General features: G+C 43.7%; 1 pseudogene; it reads left to right on the forward strand.

Annotated features, from left to right (window-relative positions):
- The first annotated feature begins 7,689 nt into the window (after positions 1 to 7,689).
- LOC137765403 (protein CDV3 homolog pseudogene) lies at positions 7,690 to 8,922 on the forward strand (annotated as a pseudogene).
- Positions 8,923 to 9,765: the final 843 nt, after the last annotated feature.

Raw genomic sequence — 9,765 nt, forward strand, 5'->3', positions numbered from 1 at the left:
GTAACCTCTTGGACCTTGAGCCACATATTTCCCCTAAAAAGTATGCATTTTTTTCCAGCAAAACTTTGTTGGGGGTTATGTTATTGAGGAATGAGATGAATATGTGGAAATGTTACTTAATGGCATAGAAATCTGAAGACCTGCAGGAGATTTAAAAATTCCAACCCTTGTTATAACTTTTTAAAAGATTGTGAAATTATCAAAATGCACATGAATCAAGTTTTAATATGCTGTATGATGGGTGGATGAGGCTGTCCATTGTACCATTTCTTTCTTTGAATTCTCAGGCATGGTTTGGCAGTGCAAAAACTCTGTAACATTAACAAATTCAATAAAAAGTAAATATGTAAAAAAAAAAAACAAAAAAAAAACACTAGTGCTTAGGAAATCTATTGGAGGCAGAAGCAATCAAGGGTAGCTTAGGTTTAGGGTTAGGGATAGTGTACGGCTTAGGGTATGGGTTCTGGTACGGTGCAGAGTATGGGTTAGGGTTAGGGTTAGGGTTAGTTTTACAGTTAGGGCTCGGTTTTGGGTACGGGTTAGGATTAGGTTACGTGTTAGGATTAGGGTAGGGGTTAGGGTTAAGGTACGCGTTAGGGTTAGGGTATTTATTAAACCTATCCCACTCTCTAGATACCACTTAGCACGTAAAGGAATATTATTTGGGGTCCAGCCATGGAGAAGAGTTTAGACTCTAGGTTAAGATAAGGAACACACCCGTTATAAAGAAATCACATTACGATTAACTTTTTAACCTGTTCCTTACAACACTAGTGCTTAGGAAATGTATTGGAGGCAGAAGCAGTCAAGGGTACCTTAGGGTTAGGGTTAGGTATAGGGTACGGCTCATGGTACGGGTTCGGGTCGGGTGTGGGTATGTCGTAGGTTATGGTTTAGGGTTAGGTTTAGGGTTAGTTTTACCGTTAGGGCTCGGTTTTAGGGTACAGGTTAGGATTAGGCTACGTGTTAGGGTAACGGTAGGAGATAGGGTTAGGGTACACGTTAGGGTTAGGCTATTTATTAAACCTATCCCACTCTCTAGATACCACTTAGCACGTAAAGGAATATTATTTGGGGTCCAGCCATGTATAAGACTTTAGACATTAGGATAACAGAAGGAACACACCCATTATAAAGAAATCACATTTGGATTCTCTTTTTAACCTGTTCCTTAAAACACTAGTGCTTAGGAAATCTATTGGAGTCAGAAGCAGTCAAGGGTAGCTTAGGGTTAGGGTTAGGGCTAGGGTACTATTTAGGGTACGGTTTTGGGTACGTCGTGCAGTATAGGTTAGTGTTAGGTTTACGGTTAGTTTTAGAGTTAGAGCTCGGTTTTTTGGTACGGGTTAGGATTAGGTTACGTGTTAGGGTTAGGGTAGGGGTTAGGATTAAGGTACGTGTTAGGGTTAGGGTATTTATTAAACCTATCCCACTCTCTAGATACCACTTAGCAGGTAAAGGAATATTATTTCGGGTCCAGCCATGGAGAGGAGTTTAGACACTAGTATAAGATAAGGAACACACCCGTTATAAAGGAATCACATTACGATTATCTTTTTAACCTGTTCCATAAAACACTAGTGCTTAGGAAATCTATTGGAGGCAGAAGCAGTGAAGGGTACCTTAGGGTTAGGGATAGGGTTAGGGTACTGCTTATGGTAAAGTTTCGGGTACGGGTTCGGGTACGGCGTAGAGTATGGGTTAGGGTTAGGGTTAGGGTACGCGTTAAGGTTAGGTTATTTATTAAACCTGTCCCACTCTCTAGATACCACATAAAGGAATATTATTTTGGGTCCAGCAATGGAGAAGTGTTTAGACAGTAGGAAAAGATAAGGAACACACCCATTATAAAGTAATCACATTAGAATTCTTTTTAACCTGTTCCTTAAAACACTAGTGCTTAGGAAATCTATTGGAGGCAGAAGCAGTCAAGGGTACCTTAGGGTAAGGGATAGGGTTAGGGTACTGCTTATGGTAAAGTTTCGGGTACGGGTTCGGGTACGGCGTAGGGTATGGGTTAGGGTTAGGTTTAGTTTTAGGGTTAGGGATCGGTTTAGGGTACGGGTTAGTACTGGGGTACGTGTTAGGGTTACGGTAGGGGTTAGGGTTACGGTATGCATTAGGGTTAGGGTATTTATTAAACCTATCCCAATCTCTATATACCACTTAGCATGTAAAGGAATATTATTTGGGGTCCAGCCACAGAGAATAGTTTACAGACTAGGATAACATAAGGAACACACCTATTATAAAGAAATGACATTAGGATTATCTTTTTAACCTGTTCCTTAAAACACTAGTGCTTACGAAATCTAATGGAGGTAGAAGCAGTCAAGGGTAGATTAGGGTTATTGTTAGGGTTAGGGTACGGCTTAGGGTACGGGTTCGGGTATGGCTTAGGTTTTGTGTTAGGGTTAGGATTAGGGTTAGTTTTAGGGTTAGGGCTCGGTTTAGGGTACAGGTTAGGATTAGGTTACGTGTTAGGGTTAGGGTAGGGGATAGGGTTAGGGTACGCGTTTAGGTTAGGTTAGTTATTAAACTTATCCCACTCTCTAGATACCACTTAGCACATAAAGGAATATTATTTTGGGTCCAGCCATGGAGAAGAGTTGAGACACTAGTATAAGATAAGGAACACACCCATAATAAAGAAATCACATTGGGATTCTCTTTTTAATCTGTTCCTTAAAACACTAGTGTTTAGGAAATCTATTGGAGGCAGAAGCAGTCAAGGGTAGCTTAGGGTTAGGGTTAGGGTTAGGGTACGGCTTAGGGTATGGATTCGGGTACGGCATAGGGCATGGGTTAGGGTTGGGTTAGAGTTAGTTGTAGGTTTAGGGCTCAGTTTAGGGTACGGGTTAGGATTAGGGTACGTGTTAGGGTTAGGGTAGGGGTTAGTCTTAGGGTGCGCATTAGGTTTAGGGTATTTTTTAAACCTATCCCACACCCTAGATAACACTTAGGACGTAAAGGAATATTATTTGGGGTGCAGCCATGGAGAAGAGTTTAGACAGTAGGAAAAGATAAGGAACACACCCATTATAAAGAAATCACAATAGGATTCTCTTTTAAACCTCTTCCTTAAAACACTAAGGCTTAGGAAATCTATTGGATGCAGAAGCAGTCAAGGGTAGCTTAGGGTTAGGGTTAGGATTAGGGTTAGGGTACTGCTTATGGTAAGGTTTCGGGTACGGGTTCGGGTACGGCATAGGGTATGGTTTAGGGTTAGGGTTAGGGTTAGTTTTAGGGTTAGGGATCAGTTTAGGGTACGGGTTAGGATAGGTGTACCTGTTAGGGTTAGGGTAGGGGTTAGTGTTAGGGTACGCGTTAGGATTAGGGTATTTATTAAACCTATCCCAATCTCTAGATACCACTTAGCAAGTAAAGGAATATTAATTGGGATCCAGCCATTGAGAATAGTTTACACACTAGGATAACATAAGGAACACACTTATAATAAGGAAGTGACATTAGGATTCTCTTTTTAACCTGTTCCTTAAAACACTAGTGCTTAGGAAATCTAATGGAGGTAGAAGCAGTCAAGGGTAGCTTAGGGTTAGCATTAGGGTTAGGGTACGTCTTAGGGTACGGGTTTGGGTATGGCGTAGGTTTTGTCTTAGGGTTAGGATTAGGGTTAGTTTTAGGGTTAGGGCTCGGTTTAGGGTACGGGTTAGGATTAGGCTACGTGTTAGGCTTAGGGTAGTGGATAGGGTTAGGGTACACTTTAAGGTTAGGTTATTTATTAAACCTATGCCACTGTCTAGATACCACTTAGCACATAAAGGAATATTATTTTGGGTCCAGCCATGGAGAAGAGTTTAGACACTAGGATAAGATAATGTACACACCCGTAATAAAGAAATCACATTGGGATTCTCTTTTTAATCTGTTCCTTAAAACACTAGTGTTTAGGAAATCTATTGGAAGCAGAAGCAGTCAAGGATAGCTTAGGGTTAGGGTTAGGGTTAGTGTTAGGGTATGGCTTAGGGTACGGGTTCGGGCACGGGTTAGAATACGGCATAGGGTATGGTTTAGGGTTAGGGCTAGGGTTAGTTTTAGGGTTAGGGCTTGGTTTAGAGTACGGGTTAGGATTGGGGTATGTGTTAGGGTTAAGGTAGGGGATAGGATTAGGGTACACGTTAGGGTTAGGGTATTTATTAAACCTGTCCCACACTGTAGATATCACTTAGCACGTAAAGGAATATTATTTGGTGTCCAGCCATGGAGAAGAGTTTAGACACTAGGATAAGATAAGGAACACACCCAATATAAGGAAATCACATTACGATTATCTTTTTAACGTGTTCCTTAAAACAATAGTGCTTACGAAATCTTTTTGAGGAATAATCAGTCCAGGGTAGCTTCGGGTTACAGTGAGGGTTAGGGTTAGTGTTAGGGTACGGCTTAGGGTACGGATTCGGGTACGGGTTCGGCTATGGGTTAGGGTTATGTTTAGTTTTAGGGTTAGGGCTCGGTTTAGGGTACAGGTTAGGATTAGTGTAGGTGTTAGGGTTAAGGTAGGGGTTAGGATTTGGGTACGCGTTAGGGTTAGGGTATTTATTAAACCTATCCCACACTCTAGATAACACTTAGCACGTAAAGGAATATTATTTGGGTTCCAGCCATGGAGAAGTGTTTAGACAGTAGCAAAAGATAAGGAACAAACCCATTATAAAGAAATCACATTAGGATTCTCTTTTTTACCTGTTCCTTAAAACACTAGGGCTTAGGAAATCTATTTGAGGCATAAGCAGTCAAGGGTAGCTTCGGATTAGTGTTAGGGATAGGGTTAGTGTTAGGGTACGGCTTAGGGTACGGATTCGGGAACGGGTTCGAGTATGGGTTAGCATTAGGGTTAGGGTTAGGGTTAGTTTTAGGGTTAGGGCTCGGTTTAGGGTACGAATTAGGATTAGTGTAGGTGTTAGGGTTAGGGTAGGGGTTAGGGTTAGTGTACGCATTAGGTTTAGGGTATTTATTAAACCTATCCCACTCTCTAGATACCACTTAGCACATAAAGAATATTATTTGGGGTCTAGCCATGTAGAAGAGTTTAGACATTAGGATAAGATAAGGAACACACCCATTACAAAGAAATCACATTAGGATTCTCTTTTTAACCTGTTCCTTAAAACACTAGTGCTTAGGAAATCTATTGGAGGCAGAAGCAATCAAGGGTAGCTTAGGTTTAGGGTTAGGGATAGTGTACGGCTTAGGGTATGGGTTCTGGTACGGTGCAGAGTATGGGTTAGGGTTAGGGTTAGGGTTAGTTTTACAGTTAGGGCTCGGTTTTGGGTACGGGTTAGGATTAGGTTACGTGTTAGGATTAGGGTAGGGGTTAGGGTTAAGGTACGCGTTAGGGTTAGGGTATTTATTAAACCTATCCCACTCTCTAGATACCACTTAGCACGTAAAGGAATATTATTTGGGGTCCAGCCATGGAGAAGAGTTTAGACTCTAGGTTAAGATAAGGAACACACCCGTTATAAAGAAATCACATTACGATTAACTTTTTAACCTGTTCCTTACAACACTAGTGCTTAGGAAATGTATTGGAGGCAGAAGCAGTCAAGGGTACCTTAGGGTTAGGGTTAGGTATAGGGTACGGCTCATGGTACGGGTTCGGGTCGGGTGTGGGTATGTCGTAGGTTATGGTTTAGGGTTAGGTTTAGGGTTAGTTTTACCGTTAGGGCTCGGTTTTAGGGTACAGGTTAGGATTAGGCTACGTGTTAGGGTAACGGTAGGAGATAGGGTTAGGGTACGCGTTAGGGTTAGGCTATTTATTAAACCTATCCCACTCTCTAGATACCACTTAGCACGTAAAGGAATATTATTTGGGGTCCAGCCATGTATAAGACTTTAGACATTAGGATAACAGAAGGAACACACCCATTATAAAGAAATCACATTAGGATTCTCTTTTTAACCTGTTCCTTAAAACACTAGTGCTTAGGAAATCTATTGGAGTCAGAAGCAGTCAAGGGTAGCTTAGGGTTAGGGTTAGGGCTAGGGTACTATTTAGGGTACGGGTTTGGGTACGTCGTGCCGTATGGGTTAGTGTTAGGTTTAGGGTTAGTTTTAGAGTTAGAGCTCGGTTTTTTGGTACGGGTTAGGATTAGGTTACGTGTTAGGGTTAGGGTAGGGGTTAGGGTTAAGGTACGCGTTAGGGTTAGGGTATTTATTAAACCTATCCCACTCTCTAGATACCACTTAGCACGTAAAGGAATATTATTTCGGGTCCAGCCATGGAGAGGAGTTTAGACACTAGTATAAGATAAGGAACACACCCGTTATAAAGGAATCACATTACGATTATCTTTTTAACCTGTTCCATAAAACACTAGTGCTTAGGAAACCTATTGGAGGCAGAAGGAGTCAAGGGTAGCTTCGGGTTAGGGTTAGTGTTAGGGTTAGTGTTAGGTTACGGCTTAGGGTACGGATTCGGGTACTGGTTCGGGTACGGCGTAGGGTATGGGTTAGTGTTAGGGTTAGTTTTAGGGTTAGGGCTCAGTTTCGGATACGGTTTAAGATTAGTGTACTTGTTAGGGTTAGGGTACGGTTTAGGGTTAGGGTACACTTTAGGATTAGGGTATTTATTAAACGTATCCCACTCTCTCGATACCACTTAGCATGTAAAGGAATATTATTTGTGGTTCCCCCATGGAGAAGAGTTTAGACACTAGGATAAGATAAGGAACACACCCATTATAAAGAAATCACATTAGGATTCTCTTTTTAACCTGTTTCTTAAAACACTAGGGCTTAGGAAATCTATTGGAGGCAGCAGCAGTCAAGGCTAGCTTACGGTTAGGGTTAGGCATATGGTTAGGGTACAGCTTAGGGTACGGATTCGGGTACGGCATAGGGTATTGGTTAGAGTTAGGGTTAGCGTTAGTTTTAGGGTTAGGGCTCAGTTTAGGTTACGGCTTAGTATTAGGGTACGTGTTAGGGTTAGGGTAGGGGTTATGGTTAGGGTACGCATTAGGTTTAGTGTATTTATTAAACCTATCCCACACTCTAGATAACACTTAGCACGTAAAGGAATATTATTTGGGTTCCAGCCATGGAGAAGTGTTTAGACAGTAGCAAAAGATAAGGAACAAACCCATTATAAAGAAATCACATTAGGATTCTCTTTTTTACCTGTTCCCTAAAACACTAGGGCTTAGGAAATCTATTTGAGGCATAAGCAGTCAAGGGTAGCTTCGGGTTAGTGTTAGGGATAGGGTTAGTGTTAGGGTACGGCTTAGGGTACGGATTCGGGAACGGGTTCGAGTATGGGTTAGGGTTAGGGTTAGGGTTAGTTTTAAGGTTAGGGCTCGGTTTAGGGTACGAATTAGGATTAGTGTAGGTGTTAGGGTTAGGGTAGGGGTTAGGGTTAGTGTACGCATTAGGTTTAGGGTATTTATTAAACCTATCCCACTCTCTAGATACCACTTAGCACATAAAGAATATTATTTGGGGTCTAGCCATGTAGAAGAGTTTAGACATTAGGATAAGACAAGGAACACACCCATTACAAAGAAATCACATTAGGATTCTCTTTTTAACCTGTTCCTTAAAACACGAGTGCTGACTGGAACCTCTGGCCCGCACGTTCCCTTTGCCCTCCGGCTGCGGAGCGGGCGGGATCCTGCACCGCTGTCGCTGCAGCCCGGGCGGGCGGGGCGGCAGCAGCGGCACGCGAGCCCCAAGGAGGGCCGTACCACCGTTCGCCAGCACGCGGGGGGAGCCGCTCGCCCCAACGCAAACGCCTCGGCGACCCCGCGGGGCTGAGGCGTCGCCGCGCCCGGGAGCTTGAGCGCCGAGCCGGCCTCGACCCCGAGCTCGGAGCCCCGCGGGCAGCGCCCGCCGCCGGCCCCACCCATCCGGGCCGAGGAGGCCGCGACCATGGCTGAGATGGAGGAGCGGAGCCTGGACAACTTCTTCGCCAAGAGAGACAAGAAGAAGAAGAAGGAGCGGAGCAACCGGGCGGCGAGCGCCACGGGCTCGGCGGGCGGCGCCGGCGGGAGCAGCGGAGCCGCGGGCGCGGCGGGCGGTGGGGCGGGCGCGGGGACCCGGCCGGGCGACAGCGGGACCGCGGGCGCGGGGGCCACGGGCCCTGGGGCCGCCACCAAGGTTGTGACAAAGGATGAAGATGAGTGGAAAGAATTTGAGCAAAAAGAGGTTGATTACAGCGGCCTAAGAGTTCAAGCAATGCAAATAAGTGAAAAGGAAGAAGATGAAAATGAAAAAAGAGAAGATCCAGGTGATAACTGGGAAGAAGGCGGAGGAGGTGGTGGTGGTGTAGAAAAATCTTCAGGTCCCTGGAATAAAACAGCTTCGGTACAAGCACCTCCTGCTCCAGTAGTTGTTACAGAAACCCCAGAACCGACAATGACTAGTGGCGTGTATAGGCCTCCTGGGGCCAGGTTGACCACAACAAGGAAAGCCCCCCAAGGACCACCAGAAATCTACAGTGATACACAGTTCCCATCCCTGCAGTCCACTGCCAAGCATGTAGAAAGCCGGAAATACTGAGCCTTCGTAAGGGTTGACTACCTCAGATTTGCTGCATTCATTGTGGACTTCATGTGGATCACAACTTCTGGATAAGAAGGTTACAGCTTTTAAGTGTCGATGTGAAACTTGAAACCAGCTCTACTGGATTCCTATCAGAAATTCTGCAGAAAGTCAGCCATCTGGGTTCTGATCTGCTGTAAAAGATGAAGATTTAAGTGACCTTAATTAACCTGTCCTGTGCCCCATTCATAAGGAACACTCTGTAGTGGGTATTAGACTTCCCGGAACATGCCGCTCTCAAAAGAACTGATGTGTTCAGATAATCTGTGTAGGGCTGTGATTTATAATTTAAACTTTGAGTTGTATTCTGAGGTAACCACAAATTAAATTCAACCAAACTCGGGTCACCAAGTGGGAAAAGGGGTGGGGAGGGAATAATCTTATTTTTTTTAGTAATTTTTTATTTGGGTAGTGCTTTTTCTGTGTTCCATATTAAGGCTTTTTTTTTTCTTTCTTTTTTTTCTTTCTTTTTTTTGCTTTGACTTGGAATAGTTCTTTGACAGAGCATATTGCTTGGCTAAGTAACCTGAAATATGCATTGGAATTGTGAAACGTCTCGTGAATTTGCCAATCCCTAGAGCAGAACCAGATGGCCTTTGATGTAAAGGGCAGTAGATGCAGGGGGCTCTACTTCAGGTGCTGCTAAAGCTTCCTCTAATCAGGTCTAAGTTGTATAGTAAACTGGTGGAAAGAGTATATTTTCTGCTCAGGCCAAGGGAGTCACAGATGTGTCCTTATAAATTCAAAGCAGTGAGAGCAGAACCTCAACCTAAAACCCACTGAAGTTTCATGGATCTTGCATGATCTCTGACAAGAATTCCAGATGCACTTGTGCCCAAACGTTTAAGGTATTAGACGCAGTGATTGTCCCAGCCTAGCTCTGTCATCAACCTCCTGGTGTGTCTTTTTATGGTGTTCATTTGGAGAGTCGGGGGCGAAAGACAGGTGATGTAGCACTTCTGTTTTTAATGATTACAGCTTAAACTATCCAGTAATTTTTAGTCCTGGAAAAGGACATCAGGACGCTACCCAGGATTACTGAAAAGTCTTTCCATCTAATGAGATAGTCTGGTAATTTCCTAGTTTTGTATCTTCGGTTCAATAGAAATATTTCAAAGTGGCTTGTGACCACTTGATGCAGAGTCTGGGTTTCTCTATAATAAAATCCCTTTGCCAAATGTAGGAGTTGCAGACTTGCTACTGGCA

Source organism: Eschrichtius robustus, chromosome 5, assembly GCF_028021215.1.
Source record: "Eschrichtius robustus isolate mEscRob2 chromosome 5, mEscRob2.pri, whole genome shotgun sequence".
In the NCBI taxonomy this organism is placed as follows: Eukaryota; Metazoa; Chordata; class Mammalia; order Artiodactyla; family Eschrichtiidae; genus Eschrichtius; species Eschrichtius robustus.